Source organism: Gopherus evgoodei, chromosome 1, assembly GCF_007399415.2.
Source record: "Gopherus evgoodei ecotype Sinaloan lineage chromosome 1, rGopEvg1_v1.p, whole genome shotgun sequence".
Classification (NCBI taxonomy): domain Eukaryota; kingdom Metazoa; phylum Chordata; order Testudines; family Testudinidae; genus Gopherus; species Gopherus evgoodei.
In genome coordinates, this window is record NC_044322.1 from 131,159,793 (window position 1) to 131,181,526 (window position 21,734).

The following is a 21,734-nucleotide window of genomic DNA, read 5'->3' on the forward strand; positions in this document are numbered from 1 at the left end:
ATGCCTCATACCGAGCCCTGAATCCCCACGAGAGGCAGAGGTGAAGAGAGTGGGACTGTTCTGATAACATTATCTGCCAAGAGAAGGAGATTTTGTACTGACAAAGCAAGTCTTTGGTGAAGGAGGAATAATCACTACAATACTATTTTCCGCTTAACTTGATATCCTACAACTATAAAATCTACATTTGCTGAGATTTGAAGCTGTCAGACAGATTTTTAGAACAGGTGACTACTGCAAATCTTGCTGACAGAGAGAGTAAGGAAATTGAGGCATATATTAATCTAAAGAAGACCTGAAGTAGTAGGCTCACTGTGCATTCAATTAACTTATGATTTTAAGGATAGTATTTGAAATATAATTCCAGACTGCATGTGCTCATGTTCAGGCACACCACTCTTGTCTTCCTTTTTTTTCTGTCCTTTCCAAATGAAATATTAGTGAAAGTTTAATGTTTACATCAGTTATGCAGAAAATGCACAGAGAAGGATAATTATGTGGCAGTTCACATGGCTATATATACAGGACTGTGCCTATATTTTGCCCTCTTTTTCCCTTTGAAAGCCTTTTAACACACCTGAAGAGATTAATATTTTTCTTTGTCTTGTTAAAGCTCTACAGTTTAAAAGATTGCAAATAGTGAATTTCAGAATGTTAGTCTAAACCCCCAAATGTTTACTTTTTATTTGAATTTATTCCTATAGGACAGATCCTCAGCTGGTACACATTGTCATCAACCGATTCAAATCAATAGAGCTAAGACACTTTACCCCAGCTGAAGATCTGACCCTTTCTATTTATTTCTGTTATCTTACTTGCTGAATTCTTCCCTTTTCCTCCTACCTTGCTGCCCTACTCAGCTCACTGATGGGCTGTGAGCTGATAGGCCATAGAGAAGACTAAGTCCTTCTCTCCCACATCCTCCAACATAACTTTTGGATCTTCTCTTCTACTTTTAAAGCAATTATTTGTAAACTCATCTTATTGTTCCTTGCTCCTGCCTGTCCCCTAGAACCCGCACTCAGGCATTTTTGATACTCTTGTTTTTTCCTGGTAGACACACATGCCCTATAGCGTCTTGTACTGGGGAAAAACAAGAACAAGGGGTCGAGAACATCTGAGTGCAAGCTAAATGTAGCAGCAAATAAGGAGAGCAACAGCTGGGTCAAGGACTCACTTCATGATTCTGATGATAAGCCTGGAAAGTCCTAATCTGAAAGTTTTTGACCTCACTTCTCACTACAACCTACTCTCAGACTGTGACAGCACTTATCAGTGCTGGAGAACCTTGGGGAGACCATAGAATTATTGGAAGAGCAACGAATTTCACAGTTCAGGAGTCTGTACAGCCTCACAGGGGAAATTCAGACTAGAAATATTTCTCTCCTTGCAAACACACTTGAAAATGTTACAATATTTCCAGTATTATTTACCATTTATAGACATTTTAAGTGCTGGAAATGATACATGACTAGTTTTGGCAGGATTTTGGGGTAAGTGCATGCTGTCTGAATAAGGCTTAATGCTGTGATATTTGGCCACCTCTAAGTTATTGGAAAGCACTCATTTTTCATATTCAATACTAACCTAATTCCCAAACCATTACTTGTGCCAAAAAATGCTAACTATGGAAACCACAAGTGAAACACACTAGTATACTGATACTCTAAAAGTGACCATATTTGCAGGAACATTTCATGGTACTAGACATTCATTTTAATCATGCAAAAAAAAAATCCTTCTTAACATGGCCTTGTGTTTTTTCTAGCAGCTACTTGGGTTGTAGGGAAAGAGTATCTGGTTTTTAAACTGGACATTATGAAGGCATGTGCTTTAAAAAGCTATGTTCATTATCCAGAGCTTATACTCATTTGTATTTTATAAAAAATGGAGGATTACTTTGACAGAATAGATTTTTGTTGCTGCTGCTACTGGGTAGAGTTGAGCTTTAAGATTTGCAATCAATACAGGTTAATCCAAGTGGAAATCATTGTCACATGTTAGTTACAAACTGTACAAGATCAAGAAAGCAGGCTCCTGGATCAATTTGTGATGTACAAAATGGTCCATAAATTATTAATGACTTTGTATCCAAGTCCTTAGTCTAAGTTCTGAGCACAGAACAGTTTTGTCTCGCTTGGCTCATTGGACAGGATTGTCGTACATTAACACCCTGGGGATAAATGGCTTTGTCTTCACATTTGTGTATTTCTATCTCAGGCTATATTTGACTGTACTGTCTAACTGATCTTTGCCCGCCTAAACTTCTGTAAATTAGAGTGGAAAATATTTCACCACATCAGCTCTGAATAGCAAAAACGAACTAGAAAGCAAACCAGAATGGATTTAAATTCTGTACCCACCATTTAGTATTATATCAGTATAGAAACTCCTTTACAAAAAGGTTAACAAACTGACATAAGTCAGGAAATTCAGAGTTAATGCTTAGTCTGCAACTGGTTTTGGTGTGACACTCCGGTTGAAGTGACTTGCATCTTCCACCATTCCTAGTTCTAGCTTACAGGGCTCACGGAGCAGGGAGAAAAGCCATTTGACTTGAAAACCAAGAACTGTGTTTAGCTGAAACTCTGAAAGTGGAGTTACCTGTATTATGAGATTTGCTGTGGCTTTCAGCCTTCTCTGTTTTATTTAAGTTGAAAAGCAAGTATGAACACATTATTAATAAAGTCTAAGAAAGAATCTCCTGCAATTGGATATCCATTCATTTCACTCCTTATAAGGAATGAACCCATTCCTGAAGTCCAAATTCTAGAACCAAGGATACTATTTATGTCAATTCTCCTCTTTAAACAGCCTAACATTCTTCTTTATATTTAATCAAGTCAGGTATGAAGCAGCTTTGAGGCACTGGGTTTATTTTCAGAGACATCAATCACAGAAAAGACAAATGCCTTTGGATAAAATTCTAACAAACGGTTGGTGATTTTCTAGGGGTCTGAAGTGAGAAGCCAGATGACTCTTCCCAGAGCATGAAGTACTATGCATTTTTTGCTGGAGACATTATGAAATCAGTACCTTTGATAATAGAATACATTGTTTCTCTTTCAGTTTAAGGGACAGAAGAGCCCTTTGTGCTGTTCCTAAATTGCAAATTAGTGCAGATAGCTAAACATTAATATGCTGATTACACATTGGGTAGGTATAGTACTGTAATTTATTGTAAAGTACTTTAATTTTCTGTGATGTAATTTTGTTACATATTCTTAACTAGCGTTACTTTGAAATTAGATGCCTGTTCAGCTTGTTATATGAGTCTGGAACCTCCCTTGGATGACTAGCTTGGATTAAGCCATAGATAGCAAGATAAAGCAAGCTTTTACATGAAATGAAAATTTAGGGCTAGTTAGTGGCTGGCCTTGCACAGGTGGGCAAAGAATGAGAGGATATATTTCTATTGTGCATTTGCAGATAGGCAGTCCCAGACCTTGCACGTCCGAGTCAGACCACTGAGGCATGAGTTAAAAAGTCAAGTCAAGACTATACCTCTGTTTGCTGCAATTCTCCTACCTGGAAAGCCATCAATTCCCATCAAGTACTGTAAAAAGTGAAGATTTATGGATGAAAAATGTGATTGAAGTGCTAATTATTATTACTTATCAAGCTACATTTTTATACCTCATTAACTTTTCTATGCCTTCACTGTCTAAAACAATTTAAGCCAAAATTATTCTACTAATGAACTGCAACAACATGACAATTACACCTTCCAAACACTTAAGACTAGATCCTGCAAATACTTGAGTGTGAGTAGTCCCATTGACCTCAAGTTTGAACAAATAGATTCTGTGTATGTATTCACACAAATTACATCCTTTCCCCAGATGTTCTGAACAGAGTTTCCCAACACAGTTAACAATAGCTGTAGACTCAAACATGAAACTTAGTATTTTGCAAATCTCAATAAAATCTAAGCAATGCTTCATTTTTGGCAAATATCTAGTTAAGAAGGGTTGAGTATTCACATTGAACATTTTTGTGGCATGCGCTTTCAGTGATCTAAAAAGTGATCATTTTAGATCACTGTCTTTCAGTGATCTAAAAATGTAGTGACTTTGATCATTGGGGACACTGAACTACTTTTGCTGAGAGGTGCCCGTAAGCTAAAAGCTGTCTTCATCTGGTAAATAGTCCTTACTTTCATCACACAAGTCATTTGTTTCTATTAGTAATTTTCATATCACAATTTCTTTATTTTTTTCAAACAACGGAACATAAAGAAACAAGAGTATCTATTGAAGAACAAGTTCAACACAGCCTAAAGGTTGTATAAATGAAGAGCTGCTAGTAAAATAAAGGAATTCTGCAGTACAAAAGTACATATTTATTGTATTATATTCCAAGTGCATAATGCTTTATTTCAAATTAGGTGAAGATGAACAGCACAAAAATTAACAAAACAAAGAGTAACTTTTTTTAAATAATTACGGTCAGATGAGAAAGTAATGATAAAACATGGCTCACTACCATACATTAACCTGTGTACTGTGCATATGACTATGACATGATACAAAATACATTTGGAAGCTAACATATCACTTCTGAATTTCATTGTTAGAATTTAATTTATCATCCTTACCATTGTATTAGTTATTTTCATTTCTTTCTTTCTTTTTGCATGGAATACAGTAATGATTAGAATATATATTTCAGTTTTATCTCCTTTGACCAAGAGGTTGACTCTAACCTCAAAAGAAAAACCTAATAATATAGTAGGGTATATGGCAAGAAACCTCACCAGGCTTGTGAAAGTAAGACAAGATTTTTAAAATCATAAAAATAAAACTAATCATTAGAGAGCTTTTTGTTCTTTTCAAAACTAGAATAAGTCAGAGTAGGACATCCAAAAGTCACATACCTGTGGAGATATTTGGTGAACATTTTATAATTTAGCTCCAGTTTCCATGCTCTGCTCTGTCAAAAAGTGCTATTTGAAGGCCAAAGGGAGAGACTGACTAGACATTTGCCTAAGGCACCGTCCTTCAGACAGTACATATAATGAGGACAAACAAATTAGCTGATATGTAGGTGGGCATATCAATAGATAATCCCCATATCCTTTGGTCAGAGTTGTTGCTGCTACTGCTCCCTCACTGGTATCTGCTGGCATTCTAAAATGGAGGCTTCCTTTGATATGATAAGCACACAAGACCAAACATCACTGGACAATGATCCCTCCAATATTCCTTCTGCTTTATGCCCTAGATTTAACTAGAAGAAGTGTTTACATTATGGTACTCCCCTGCTTCTCCACAAACTGTTGGCTTCTCATGCCTCATGAGGAGAGCAGATTTATTTGTAATGTTGTGACTGCACCTGAGAAAGACCAGTTACTTACTGACAGGCTACAATGGGAAGAGAAAAGCTATAACATTGCAAAGGCTCACAGAGATCTATGAACTGAGAATCTGAACTCTACACTCTAACACATAAGATAAAATGACTACTATACTGGTTTTTAACTTTTATAATGTCCTTTCCTGTATTCTGCCCATCAGATCTATAGCAGAATAAATTTCAAATGTGTTCTGTTGTTTTTTGTTTTTCTTGTCTCAGGAAATTTGAATTTGACTATGATTTGGGGTGGTGGTGGGGAACAGCTGCATGCCTTTAAAGGCATAACAGAACCCAAGTGGGGCTCCGGCATGGATCCACCAGATCTGTGCTATGCTCCAGCTTTTAAAGAGTCTCTTGGAGGGACTCCTTTAAGTGTGGCAGACCCCATAAGATCCCACTCTTCCTTCAGGGTAGAAGCAGCCTGACTGCCTCTGAGACAGCCCCTGTACTCCAGCACTCCTGCTTCACATGATGAGCTCTTCCAGGCCATCCAACTGAGACAGACTCCTAGTCAGTGACTTTTTCCCTCTTCAGGGACCAGTGCACCTCAGCAAGTATTTGCAGTTACACCAGGCAATGTTTTGAGAAGAGAGTAAGGATTATTAGTCAGCTGGAACACAATACTGGAAGACCTTACGGTAGCACAGAGAAATAAATGTGAAGCAATTACCTCACTCACACATGCCCAGTATCAACCATTACTTCAGAGTTCTGACTGACAGCTCAGATCTTTAAAACAAGTTGTCACTGGGATGAGTGGGCTATGGCCAGCTAGCTGCTCAGTTAACTGACCTCTCTGTCACCCCTTACTGGTCTTTGTTATGAGGTGCAAATGTTCTGGTCATTGGGGATTTCCCAGGGTCTTTTTATAATTCTCCAGTGCTGTGGGTTGGTTTCAGCAAGTTCCGATCAGTTCCCTAACATCCCATTCATTGCACCCCAGACAATGAAGTGACACACAAACATCTCCTGTTTTCCTCCAAGAGCAGACTTAACCCTTTTGCCTCCACTGAGCAGCAATGGAAAGTACAGACAAAAATTGAAGCACACATAGAAGCTGTAAAAAATTCCAAAAAAGGTCCTACTTCAGAAATTCACATGCCTCATAGCCTGCAGGACTATAAGAAGAGGCTCAGACAGCATTGCAGTCTTTTCCTAAAGTAGCGCCATAGATGGCAGATGAAGCTCCATACTGGCATAAAGGATGGCCTCCAACCATAGAGTTGTCTAGGTAAGGTGGCCCAGTGTTACAACTGATACCAAAAATACACAGCCTGACTGGGTCAGTTCTTTATTCCCTTCATGAGGAAGTTGCAAGTTTGTAGGGATTCACCTACATGTCTAATAAAGAGATAAATTAATAAAAATGTGTATGTTCTTCATATAAGAAGGAAGATGAAGTCCAGGACTGCAAGTGTACGTTACCCAATCTCATCTTTAACAAGTCATCTCTTAATATGTGAATATTACAATATATGTTTAATAAGAGGGATGTTTGTAAGGATGACTGTGTTTAACAGAAGTATGGAAGAGCGTGCTGATGTTGGCCCAGTGTTACATAGGACTTCTCTCTCTGGCTGAATGTATCCCTGGAAGGAAGAAGCAAGAAGAAACCAAGTTAGGTTTTTTTATTTATAATGTTGAAAAGATTGAAGAAGGCCCCCCAAAATGGATTTTAATCCAAGCCAGCATTCTTTACATAGGTGTGGCAATGAGACAGTACTTCTCTTGCACTATCACATAATGCTCCACAACACTCCATTTCAAAGACTGCTGCCTGGATCAAAGTGAAATGTTCATAGTATGTTATGAGTGAATATGTGGATATAGCTGTTATACTCAAAGAGCCACTGTTCTATTTTATTCTCCATTAGTCTGTAAGTATTTATTCAAGACTGTTTCTTCTTTTGTTTTTCTAGATATTTCTTGACTTCTGAGTGCTTTCAGTAGATTTTCTTTATACTCTGAGACACCGGCGCTGACTTTGTGATTTGCCAGGGATGCTTGACCCCTGCTCCACCCCAGGCCCTGCCCCCACTCCACTCCTTCCTCCAAGCCCCAAACTCTGCTCCTCCTCTTCCTCCCCCATTCTATTCCTCCCTCGAGTGCACCCTGCCCCCATTCCCCACAAGTGTCTTCTGCACCCTATTAAACAGCTGATCTGCAGTGGGTGGGAGGTTCTGGCGGGGAGGAGAAGCTGATTGGTGGGACTGACGGTGATGCTGAGCACCCAGTATTTTTTTTTAATCGGCGCCTATGCATTGAGACTTTATTATAATGTCATCTCTATTGTTCTCTTCTGGATATTTCACTGGGCAGCTGTGTGTGCTGTCATTTCTTGTTCATGGACTGTGTCTGAATTTTGTTGTCACACATTCATGCATTAGTTATAAGCATTGTTTTTAGTTTGGTGGAACTTACAGTTTTTTTAGATGACTTATTTTCTCTGATATAATCCAGACCCAATTTCCTTGATTTCTTCCGTCTGTTCATTGAAGATTGTTCAGTGATCTTCCCATCTATGGTAAAGGTTTGTGATCTTTTTACGTAAGGTTCTATATGCCTTATTGTGCTCAAATCATATTCCTGTTATTCTCTGCATTCATCTACTTTATGTTCTCCAGTTTTTATCTAGGATGGGAATTTGTGCATGGCTTATTTTTACTACAAATTCTTTCCTATTACCATCTTTACAGATGTATTCTGTGTCATCTCACATCACCACATTCAATGTTTGCTCATATGTTTTATATGCCAAAGTTTAGACACTCGTTTGTCTTAAAAAAAATCAAACTCTGTCTCTTACAAGGCATTGCCAAATGAATTTTTGCTACTTTTAAACACTTCCCCACATTATTCCGCAGTCATATCATTTTTCACATTACATTGGATGAGCTCTTTCGTCAGTAATCTTCAATTTTTTGGTCAGAATGAAGTCAGCTTCATTCTTAACATTTCTTTTTAGATGATAAATCTGAGGAACTGTCTCAGATTGTGGTGTCAGTAGAGGAGGTTTTGGAACAAATTGATAAATTAAACAGTAATCACTAGGACCAGATAGTATTCACTCAAGAGTTCTGAAGAAACTCAAGTATGAAATTGCAGAACTGTGATATGTAACCTACCCCTTAAATTAGCTGCTCTACCGGATGACTGGAGAATAGATTTTTAAATAGGCTCCAGAGGTGATCCTGGCTATTACAGGCTTGTAAACCTAACTCCAGTATCAGGAAAAAATTTTGAAATTATAGTAAAGAACAGAATTATGGGGCACATAGATGAACACAATATGCTGGGAAAGAGTTAACATAGCTTTTGTAGAGGGAAATCATGCCTCATGATGCTATAGGAATTCTTAGAAGGGTTCAACAAGCATGTGGCAAGGATGATCTGGTTGATATAGTGCACCTGGATTTTCGGAAAGCCTTTGACAAGGTCCTACACTAAAGGCTCATAAGCAAAATAAGCTGTGATGGAATAAGGAAAAAGGTCCTCTTGTGGATCAGAAGCTAGTAAAAAGATAGGAAACAAATGGCAGGAATAAATGATCAGTTTTCACCACGGAAAGAAGTAAATAGAGGAGTCTCCCAATGATCAATAGAGGGGACCAATGCTGTTCAACTATTCATAAATTATCTGGGGAAAAAAAGGGGGTAAACAGGGAGATGACAAAGTTTGCAGAAAATACAAAATTATTTATGATACTTAAGTTTAAAGCTGACTGCAAAGAGTTCCAAAGGGATCTCACAAAACCAGGTCACTGGGAAACAAAATGGCAGATGAAAGTCAATGTTGATAAGTGCAAAGTAATTCGCACTGGAAAAAATCCCAGCTAAACATAGAAAATAACTGGTCTCAATTAGCTGTTACCACTCTAGAAAGAGATCCTGGAGTCATTGTGGATAGTTCTCTGAAAACATCTCCTCATCATTTGAGTGCAGTCAAATGAACTAACAGAATGTTGGGAACCATAAGGATAGTGATACATGGGACAAAAAATCATAACGCCACTATATAAATCCCTGGTATGCCCACATGTTGAATACGGTGTGCAGTTCTGTTTGCCCCATCTAAAAAAATGGGTATTAGAATTGGAAAAGGTCCAAAAAATTATTAGGGTTATAGAACAGCTTCCACAGAGGGGATTAAAAAAATTGGGACTGTCCAATTTAGAAAAGAGATAACTAAGGGGAATATGAAAGAGATCTAAACAATCATGAATGGTGTGGTGGAAAAAGTGTTATTTACCCCTTCACATAACACAAGAACTCACCCAATGAAGTTAATAGGCAACAAGGAAGTACTTCTTTACACAATGTACAGTCATTCCATAGAACTCATTGCTAGGGAATGTTGTGAAGGCCAAAACTATAACTAGGTTCAAAAAAGAATTAGGTGAGTTCATGGAGGATAGGTCCATCAGTGGCTATTAACCAAGATGGTCAGGGATGCAACCCTATTTTCTGGATGTCCCTAGACCTCTGACTGCCAGAAGCTGTGCCTGGACAACAGGGGATGGATCACTTGATAATTGCCCTGTTCTGTTCATTCCCTCTGAAGCATGTGGTGCTGACCACTGTTGGCAGAGAGGAGACTGAGCTAGCTCGACCATTGGTCTGGCCCACTATGGCTATTCTTTTGTACATTTTTTAGTCTTAAGCACTTTTATATATTACTGAGCACTAAAGGCCACCTTAGTTGTCCTATAACTGAGCACATTCTTTATTAATTAAGTTGTATTAAAACTATTAGGTCATCTTCTAATTCAATCATATCTAAAAATCTCCCACTGCTTTCCATCTTTACCAAGCTCTTTTTCAGTGTGGAGATGCTCTTTCATACAGGACAGTCACAATATTTGTAAAAGCCATACCAAAGAGCATGTCAAGCTAGTGCTCATTCCCATTCAAAGCTTTATGGGTGAATACAGGAAAAAGTCACAATATCTTTAAAAATCTCTGTGCCTTTCTATTAATATGGACAGCACTACAGTGACTTTAATCAACCCTGAGGCTCAAAGTTGCCATCCTAGATTCTACCTTTTGCTTATGTCAGTGTAGCAATAGTGCTCAGTTATTTGAACAGCACAACTGAAAGATGTTACTAAGGGTGCTTCTTCACTACCCGCCAGATTGGTGCGTAGTGATCGATCTATTGGGGATCGGTTTATTGTGTCTAGTGTAGATGCGATAAAATTGATCCCTGATCGCTCTGCCGACTCCGAAACTCCACCGCGGCGAGAGGTGGAAGCGGAGTTGATGGGAGAGCAGCAGCGGTCGACTCGCTGCTATCCTCACGGCCAGCTAAATCGACCTATTCGCATAGATGAAGTTGCATATCTTAGGTCGACCTCCCCCAGTGTAGACCTGGCCTTAGAAATGCAAAGATAAGGATGAATCCCTGTGCCTTGCTTTATCTCCCATGCTGTCTCATAATCCTCATCAAAATACATTTGTTTACCCTACCATCACTTATCTCCTCTCCTTCCCTTTGGACAGATCTTGATTAATGCCTTTGTGGTCTGATGAAAGGTAGGTGTCTATAGGTGTCTAGGCTGGACAGAGGAACTGGACTTCGAGTAGTGGCACGAGTGTATGTTGTGGGGTGGTGAGTTGGAGTAATTATGAAGTAAAGCCAGGCCTTTGGGGTTGTGGTATCACAACTGAAGCACAAGGCAGACTCTTCATGAATGAGTGCCGTGCCAGGTACAGCATATGTAACTAGCAGAGGCGGATTAAGATTTATTGGAGTCCTGGGCACGAAGAACATTTAGGCCATTCCACCCCATTAAAAACAAGAATGTACCAAAATGCAGAGTGGCTGTGGTAGGGGCTGTGTTTGACAGTGGGGGATCTGATAAGGTGATCATCTCCCTTGCCGTGAAGTGCAGCCCTCTTCCTGGTGCAGGGCTGAGGTGGGCCTTATCATAACCTTAGTCCCAGATTTGGACCTTAGCGTCCAAAATATGGGGGTTAGCATGAAAACCTCCAAGCTTAGTCACCAGCTTGGACCTGGTACCTGCTGCCACCACCCAAAAAATTAGAGTGTTTTGGGGCACTCTGGTCCCACTGAAAAACCTTCCCTGGGGACCCCAAGACCCAAATCCCTTGAGTCTCACAACAAAGGGAAATAATCCTTTTTCCCTCCCCCCCCTCCAGGTGCTCCTGGAGAGATACACAGACACAAGCTCTGTGAATCCAAACAGAGTGACTCCCCCTCTCCGTTCCCGGTCCTGGAACAAAAAGGACTTTCCTATTCCCCCAGAGGGAATGCAAAATCAGGCTAGCCACTTCAACACACACAGATCTCCCCTGATTTCTTCCTCCCACCAATTCCCTGGTGAGTACAGACTCAATTTCCCTGAAGTAAAGAAAAACTCCAACAGGTCTTAAAAGAAAGCTTTATATAAAAAAGAAAGAAAAAATTACAAATGGTCTCTCTGTATTAAGATGATACAATACAGGGTCAATTGCTTAAAAGAAATATGAATAAACAGCCTTATTCAAAAAGATTACAAATCAAAGCACTCCAGCACTTATATTCATGCAAATACCAAAGAAAAGAAACCATATAACTTACTATCTGATCTCTTTGTCCTTACACTTAGAAACAGAAGATTAGAAAACAGAACTACTTCTCCAAAGCTCAGAGAAAGCAGGCAGCCAGAAAACAAAGACCCCAGACACACAATTCTCTCCACCCAAAGTTGAAAAAATCCGGTTTCCTGATTGGTCCTCTGGTCAGGTGCTCCAGGTGAAAGAGACATTAACCCTTAGCTATCTGTTTATGACACGCCCCCCCAAATTGCAGACAGTGGGGAAGCTCACTGGCGGCGATTTCCTTCTAGAACTTGAAAATAAACAGATTAATACAACACATGCACCTTTACATATACCCCTAAGTATATAACTAACAGACTTCTACATTTTAAGAACACTTTTTAACTACTGAATTCTGGGAAACTCTGACGGGAGAGTGCATCAGCTACTTTGTTAGAAGCTCCTGTGATGTGTTGAATTTCAAAATCAAAATCTTGGAGAGCTAAACTCCAACTAAGAAGTTTTTTGTTGTTCCCCTTGGCAGTATGAAGCCACTTTAGTGCAGCATGGTCAGTTTGTAGTTGGAACCGCCGTCCCCAAACATATGGGCGTAGCTTTTCCAGGGCGTACACAATGGCATAGCATTCCTTTTCACTGACTGACCAGTGACTTTCCCTCTCAGACAGTTTCTTGCTGAGAAACACGACAGGATGGAAGTTGTGATCTGTTGCTTCCTGCATGAGCACTGCTCCTATACCACGCTCAGATGCATCTGTGGTTACTAGGAATGGCTTGTCAAAGTCCGGGGCCCTGAGCACAGGGTCAGACATGAGCATCGCCTTAAGCTGGGTAAAGGCCTTTTGACACTCATCAGTCCACTTAACGGCATTTGGCTGGGTCTTTTTGGTCAGGTCGGTCAATGGGGCAGCGATTTGGCTGTAGTGTGGTACAAATCGCCTGTAGTATCCGGCCAAGCCTAAGAAGGATTGGACCTGTTTCTTTGACCTTGGGACAGGTCACTTTTGGATAGCATCCACCTTGGCCTGTAGGGGGTTTATGGTTCCTCGACCCACCTGGTGCCCCAGGTAAGTCACTCTGTTTTGGCCTATTTGACACTTTTTGGCCTTAACAGTTAGTCCTGCCTGCCTGATGCGCTCAAAGACCTTTTCCAGGTGGAGTAGGTGTTCGGGCCAGGAGTCTGAAAAAATGGCCACATCATCGAGGTAGGCAACTGCAAATTCTCCCAGTCCAGCTAGTAGACCATCTACCAGCCTCTGGAAGGTGGCGGGTGCATTTCGAAGGCCGAAAGGAAGGACATTGAATTCATACACCCCCGCATGGGTGACGAATGCTGACCTCTCCTTGGCAGGTTCATCTAGCGGTACTTGCCAGTACTCCTTGGTTAAGTCTATTGTAGAGATGAACTGGGCACGTCCCAACTTCTCCAATAGCTCATCAGTGCGTGGCATTGGATAGTTGTCCGGACGAGTTACAGCATTTAGCTTACGGTAGTCCACGCAATAGCGTATTTCCCCATCTGGTTTGGGTACCAGAACCACTGGAGATGCCCATGCACTGGTAGATGGGCGGATTATACCCATCTGTAGCATGTTCTGGATCTGCCGTTCTATAGCAGCTTGGGCATGAGGAGACACCCGGTAGGGTGAGGTTCTGATTGGGTGAGCATTACCTGTATCAATGGAGTGGTATGCCCGTTCAGTCCGTCCTGGGGTGGCTGAGAACAATGGGGCGAAGCTAGTGCACAGCTCCTTGATTTGTTGCCGCTGCAGACGTTCCAGGGTGGTTGAGAGGTTCACCTCTTCCATGCCACCGTCTTTTTTTCCGTCGTAGTAGACACCGTCAGGCCACTCAGCATCATCTCCCTGGACTGTAAACTGACAAACCTGTAAATCTCTGGAATAGAAAGGCTTGAGAGAATTAACATGGTACACTTTAGGCTTTAGTGAGGAATTGGGAAATGCTATGAGGTAGTTTACAGTTCCCAGGCGCTCTTGGACCGTGAATGGCCCTTCCCATGATGCTTCCATCTTATGGGCCTGTTGCGCCTTCAAGACCATAACCTGGTCTCCTACCCTGAAAGAACGTTCTCTGGCATGTCTGTCATACCAGGCCTTTTGCTCTTCTTGAGCATCCTTTAGGTTCTCTCTAGCAAGGGCTAAAGAGTGTCGGAGGGTGCTTTGTAGGTTGCTTACAAAGTCCAGAATGTTAGTTCCTGGAGAAGGCATAAACCCCTCCCATTGCTGCTTCACCAACTGTAATGGCCCCTTAACCTCGTGACCATACACAAGTTCAAATGGTGAAAACCCTAAACTGGGATGTGGTACAGCCCTGTAGGCAAACAGCAACTGCTGCAACACTAGGTCCCAATTATTGGAGAATTCGTTGATGAATTTTCGTATCATGGCCCCCAAAGTTCCATTGAACCTTTCCACCAGGCCATTGGTTTGATGGTGGTACGGGGTGGCAACCAAGTGATTCACCCCATGAGTTTCCCACAGTTTTTCCATGGTCCCTGCCAGGAAATTAGACCCTGAATCTGTAAGGATGTCAGAGGGCCAACCTACCCTGGCAAAGATGTCTGTTAGGGCCAGGCACACAGTGTTAGCCCTGGTGTTGCCTAGAGCTACTGCTTCTGGCCATCGGGTAGCAAAGTCCACTAAAGTCAGTACGTACTGCTTTCCTCTGGGCGTCTTTTTTGGGAAAGGGCCCAGAATATTCACAGCTACTCGCTGAAATGGGGAGTGGCTGGAGAGGGGCCTTGACCTGGTCTTGAGGCTTTCCCACTCTTTGGCATACCTCACAAGACCGGACATACTTGGCAACATCCTTGCCCATCCCCTCCCAGTGGAAGGACTTCCCCAACCGGTCCTTGGTTCTGTTCACCCCAGCATGGCCACTGGGATGATCATGGGCTAAGCTTAAGAGCTTCCCCCGGTACTTAGTTGGAACCACCAACTGTTTTTGCGGCTGCCATTCTTCCCGGTGTCCACCAGAAAGAATTTCCTTGTATAAAAGTCCTTGGTCTATAACAAACCGGGATCGATTAGAAGAGCTGAGAGGCAGTGGGGTGCTCCGTGCCGCCGCCCAAGCTTTCTGAAGGCTGTCATCTGCTTCCTGCTCAGCCTGGAACTGTTCCCTTGAGGCTGGGGTCACCAGTTCTTCCTCAGACTGTGGACTTGGGCTTGGTCCCTCTGGAAGCGATGTAGGTGATGGGGTTGTTTCCGTTGCTGGTGAACCGCTCTCCGCTGGTGCACCTGAGGTTATTTCAGGCTCTGGCTGAGCCTTTTGGGTATGGCTGTCTGTTGCTTCTGCCAGTTCTGGCTCGCTGTCACCCTCTGGCGTTGAGTTTGAAGATGTGGTTGCACTTGCTGGTGCTGGTTGCTGTTCCAGTTCCGGGCCTGGGACTGGAGATGCTGTGGCTGTTTCAGTGATAGGCATGGAATCCGGGTCCACTACCTCTGTCTGGGTCTCTGGTAACACAGACGGGGCGTCTGTGGACGGCTCAGGAACAGGAATGGGTCTGGAAGCTTGCCTGGTTTGGCTACGTGTAACCATTCCCACTCTCTTGGCCCGCCTCACCTGATTGGCCAAGTCTTCCCCCAGTAGCATGGGGATAGGATAATTGTCATAGACTGCAAAAGTCCACATTCCTGACCAGCCTTTGTACTGGACAGGCAGTTGAGCTGTAGGCAAGTCTACAGCTTGTGACATGAAGGGGTAAATTGTCACTTTGGCCTTTGGGTTGATGAATTTGGGGTCAACGAAGGTTTGGTGGATAGCTGACACTTGTGCCCCCGTGTCTCTCCACGCAGTAACCTTCTTTCCGCCCACTCTCAAATTTTCCCTTTGCTCCAAGGGTATTTGAGAGGCATCTGGGCCTGGGGATCTTTGGTGTGATGGTGGTGTAATGAATTGCACTCGCATGGTGTTTTTGGGACAGTTGGCCTTGATATGTCCCGGTTCATTACACTTAAAGCATCTTCCATCTGATGGGTCACTGGGCCGAGGTGAGTTACTGGAGACTGGTGAGGTTGAAGGGTAGGGTATCTGTGGCTTTACTTGGGTGGTATGTGGGGTCTTTGGCTGTCCTCGGTTGTAGGGTTTATGGTCTGTGTGCCCCCTGGGGTAATCGTTCCCCTTGACAGTAGCTTTCTTGCTTTCTGCCAGTTCCATCCATTTGGCTCCAATCTCCCCCGCCTCAGCGATATCTTTGGGATTTCCATCTTGTATGTACCGTGTGATGTCTTCAGGAACACCATCCAAGAACTGCTCCATTTGTATGAGGAGGTTCAGTTCTTCCAAGGTTTGAATGTTGTTTCCTGTTATCCAGGCCTCATAGTTTTTTGCAATGTAGTAGGCGTGTTTGGGAAATGACACCTCTGGTTTCCACTTTTGGGTTCTGAAACGCCGACGGGCATGATCTGGGGTTATCCCCATTCTGTATCTGGCCTTGGTTTGAAAAAGTTTATAGTCATTCATTTGCTGCTTAGGCATTTCAGCTGCCACCTCTGCTAAAGGTCCACTGAGTTGTGGCCTTAATTCTACCATGTACTGGTCTTCGGGGATGCTGTACCCAAGACAGGCTCTTTCAAAATTTTCCAAGAAGGCCTCGGTGTCATCACCTGCCTTGTAGGTGGGAAATTTCCTGTGCTGTGGAGCAATAATGGGCGATGAGTTGTTAGGATTGGCTGGAGTCTGTTGCTTAGCCTTTTCTAATTCCATGGCCTGTTGGTGGGCTTCCCTCTGGAGTTCTATCTGTCTTCTGTGGGCTGCCTCTTGTTCTTCGTGCTTCCTTCTGTGGGCCAACTCTTCTTCTGCTTGTTTCCTTCGGTGGGCCACCTCTTCTTCTTCTAGTTTTCTTTTGTGTGCTGCCTCTTTGATTTGTTCTTCTCTTTCTTTCATCTCCATCTCTTTTTGTTTTATTTCTAGTTCCTGTTTGTGTTTTTCCATCTCTCGCCTGTGTTCAGCTTCTTTGAAGTGCTCTTCAGCCTCCATTTTTGTCTTGGTAGACATGGTTCCTGTTTTCTTGTGTTGGGGTGCCCTCCGGTGTTTCTCTTCTGAACTGCAGGCTCTGTTGCCTCCTGAAGTCTGCCTAGCAACAGTGCCTTTAGCTAATCTTCAATGTTAAGTAAACCTGAAAAACCACTTTATTTGCATTTATATAGTGCTGGTATGACTCTCAATGGGAGTGCTATTGTGTGACAAAAGACTCGTGATAGCCCTTAACGACTTCTTGCTTAACATGCAAGCCACAAACTGCCAGAGAGAGCAGAAAAAAAAATTCTCTCTGGTTCCCTTTTAAAACCAAACTGTTTCTCTCTGCTAAAAAGCCCTTAGCAGAGAAAAGAAAAATATAATCTTCCTACTGGCTTCTGGATTCTGTCTAGATCCCACCCGCTGCTACACCATATCATAACCTTAGTCCCAGATTTGGACCTTAGCGTCCAAAATATGGGGGTTAGCATGAAAACCTCCAAGCTTAGTCACCAGCTTGGACCTGGTACCTGCTGCCACCACCCAAAAAATTAGAGTGTTTTGGGGCACTCTGGTCCCACTGAAAAACCTTCCCTGGGGACCCCAAGACCCAAATCCCTTGAGTCTCACAACAAAGGGAAATAATCCTTTTTCCCTCCCCCGCCTCCAGGTGCTCCTGGAGAGATACACAGACACAAGCTCTGTGAATCCAAACAGAGTGACTCCCCCTCTCCGTTCCCGGTCCTGGAACAAAAAGGACTTTCCTATTCCCCCAGAGGGAATGCAAAATCAGGCTAGCCACTTCAACACACACAGATCTCCCCTGATTTCTTCCTCCCACCAATTCCCTGGTGAGTACAGACTCAATTTCCCTGAAGTAAAGAAAAACTCCAACAGGTCTTAAAAGAAAGCTTTATATAAAAAAGAAAGAAAAAATTACAAATGGTCTCTCTGTATTAAGATGATACAATACAGGGTCAATTGCTTAAAAGAAATATGAATAAACAGCCTTATTCAAAAAGATTACAAATCAAAGCACTCCAGCACTTATATTCATGCAAATACCAAAGAAAAGAAACCATATAACTTACTATCTGATCTCTTTGTCCTTACACTTAGAAACAGAAGATTAGAAAACAGAACTACTTCTCCAAAGCTCAGAGAAAGCAGGCAGCCAGAAAACAAAGACCCCAGACACACAATTCCCTCCACCCAAAGTTGAAAAAATCCGGTTTCCTGATTGGTCCTCTGGTCAGGTGCTCCAGGTGAAAGAGACATTAACCCTTAGCTATCTGTTTATGACAGGCCTTAGCCTCCTTTCATCACAGGACCCTGTCCCCTGCTCCTCCTCTTCCCTCTGACGCTCTGCTTCCTGGCCAGGCCAGAACCCAGAGCTGGGCCATAGTAAGGGCTATGCAGGTAGCCTCCACTTGCCATGGGCAATGCACCCCAGAGGGTGGGGACATGGGCCAGGGCTGCTCTTGGGCATCTCAGGGGAGGTGGAGGGTCTGGGAGTGGAGAAGGAAAGGGATTGACTAGGGCAGGAGGTGGGGGGATGTGGGAGTGAGGAGGGGGATGGAGCAGGGGACAGTGGGGAGGAGAAAGGAGATGGGATGGGGAGAAGGAAGTGGTGAAGGAAAGAGAAAGGGAATGTGTTTATGTGGGGGGGGGAAACAGGAACCCGGCGCACTCAGATGCGCCCTTGCTGAGTCCCATCCTCCTCTCTCAGACACCCCTGCTGAGCCCCAACTACCTTCACCTGGACCCCCTGGAAAGTCCCATTGCCCCTGCATCTGGAACCCCCAACAAGCTCCTGTTCATCCAGATCCCCCTCCAAGCCTGGACACCCACTGAGCTGGCTGCACCCAGATTGCCCCACACAAGCCCCACACCTGGATCCTCCACACTAAGCCCCTCCACACTTGGTTCCTGCCATGCTGAGCCTGCCTTCATGCACCTGGTATTCCTGGCCCGGAGGGGCAGGGTCCCAGGATGTTTCTGGGGCAGGCCTAGCCCTTGCGCTGGGTCAGGGTCAGGGTCAGGGTCAGGGTCATCACTGAGTCCCTGTCCCAGGTGGGGACTGCAGGGTGATCTTCCACCTCTATGCAGCCAGTGTCCTGTGCTCCCCACTGCTATGCTGGACCCTCCACGTTATTTATTGACAAATAAAATTTGCAGAATTTTAAAATGTTGTGTGGAGAATTTATTTGTTTATTTTTGGCAAAGAATTCCCTCATGAGTATTGTCTTCTGGCTGTTTCCCAGACTCACACTCTCATCCTTCTGGAGGTCAATCTACCTGGGGCAGCTTCCTATCAATGTATTGCTGAAAGAGCCTGCTCTGAGTGACTCCTCAGCTACTGTAGCAGTTACCCCTCCCACCTGCCCTGCAACCTTCTTAGCCCCCCCACAGCTGTTGCAGGGCTAACAATCAGCCCCAGCTGAGGAGGCAGCTAGTTTCTTCTTAACCCTTTACTGGCTAGGGCAGATGGAGTCTGTACACCTCATAACAATAGCATATAAACTTTGAGTACTATTTTTATTGTTCATTGTGATTTGATGAAAAATGAATTGATACAGAGTTCAAAAATCACCCTTTTTAGTGATTTTTTCCAGTTATACATCAGTAGCCTTTGTCTGTATATAAGAACATAAGAGCGGTCGTACTGGGTCAGACCAAAGGACAATGTAGCCCAGTATCCTGTCTGCCGACAGTGGCCAATGCCAGGTGTCCCCTGTAGAATATTTTATAACTTTACAGCCATAACAGAAAGTGTGTCCACCAAGGTGAACCCACCGACTTGTTATTTGATTACAAAGCTGGCATAGTGTCAATGCCATCATGCATTTTGAGGGGGAGAGAGTGAGGGACGGATGGATGAATCAACTGCTGCTAAAGATCTTGAAATCTTACAATTTTAGAAGAAAATTCCCTGAGCTAGGACTGAAACCAGAAGTTCAAATCTGACATCTTCTAAGAGCTTTTTAAATTCCCATGCAACTCTCTATCCTTATTACTGACAACAGCTACAAACTCAGACCAAGACAGTTAGGAAAGGTTAGCAGCTCTTTCCTAATTGTCTTGGTCTGGACTAAACCAGTACCACAACCTTCTAAGATTTCTGGCCAGCAAAAATACTTCTTGATTTAGCTTTCTATATTTACTTACCAAATGATGAAAAGTTTTAAAATACAGTACCCACTTTTACTAAAACATGCCACTTAAGTATTGAATAGGGAATTTTCACTAGCAAACACCAGAATATTTATGTGAAATAAAATTAATTAGATGAATTGGTCCCATATTGACAACTGAACTGTGACCAACTTCAACATTTGCCTGGATATGTTTTATAAGGACTAGACCAGTCCCATGAAAGAAGAATTAATCATCAACACACAGTTTGATCCTGAGATACCTGAAAATGTCAGTCATATTTGGAAGGAACACAGACACATCTCTATTTGGTACCTCTTATAGAGGATGGGTCAGTGACCTAATTCTTCGATAAGATTGCTGAACATTCCTAGGCTATTTCTAATATTAAAAATATTCTCTAGGAAAAAAATGTGAATCTAATGTTACCATCCATAAATTTGAAGTCAATGCAAGTTGGCCTTTTGATGAAAAAAAGCTCAACAATCTAATGCTTCTGTACTCCAGTATACCAAGAGAGACATGGGTTTGAAACAAAAAGAACAGGAATACTTGTGGCACTTTAGAGGCTAATGAATTTATTTCAGCATAAGCTTTTGTGGGCTACAGCTCACTTCTTCAGATGCATAGAATGGAACACACAGACAGGAGATATTTATACATACAGAGAATATGAAAAGGTGGAAGTATGCATACCAACTGGAAGAGTCCAATCAATTGAGATAAGCTATCATCAACAGCAGAAAAAAAACCTTTGAAGTGATAATTTAGATGACCCATAGAAGGTGTGAGAAGAACTTAACATAGGGAAATAGATTCAATTAATGTAATGTCCCAACCATTCCCAGTCTCTGTTTAAACCTAAGTTAATTGTATCTAATTTGCATATTAATTCAAGATCCGCAGTCTCTCTATGGAGTCTGTTTTTGAAGTTTTTTTGTTGCAAAATTGCCACCTTCAAGTCTGTCACTGAGTGGTTAGAGAGGTTGAAGTGTTCTCCCACTGGTTTTGAATGTTATGATTCCTGATGTCAGATTTGGGTTTAAAACGAAGTCACTGCTTCCTGGCTTGATGTTATCTATTAGATGAATAAAACTCTGAGAAAACAATGCTTCCTCTTAGTCACTGATAAGATGCACCAGTCTCTGCAGTGCTGATTTAGCATGCCAGATGCAGCAGCAGAAGCTACAGGCTTTGCACTCTGGAGAGAATCAGGACAGCTACAGTGGGATATTGTAAAAGCCTAAAACAAATCATGAAAAATATTCAAGGGACTGAGACGTGAGAAAAGTAAGAGGGAGGAAAAGGAACTAAAGGTAGGAGGGGAGAAGAGTGACCAGATCGTTAAGGTATTTGCTTACATAACTTCCCCCTCCCTTGAACAAGGGGTTGCAACGTGTCTATACATGGACACAAGTGTCCATGGTAAAAATTGTGAGGTCTATGGGGTGCACTCACCTTGGGCAGCTCCCAGTAAGCAGCTCCTGGTCGCTGCTGTTGCTGGTGGAGGCACAGCCAAGCGGCTCTGCACACTGCCTCCATAACCCCCTCCCCGAGTGCTGACTCCCCAGCTCCCAGCCCATTGGCCTGGAACCCCCTGCAGACAGAGGCGGAGTGCCTGCAGAGCTGCTTGGCTGCACCTCTGCCAGCAACAGCGGGGATGGGGAGCTGCTTGCAGGGAGCTGCCTG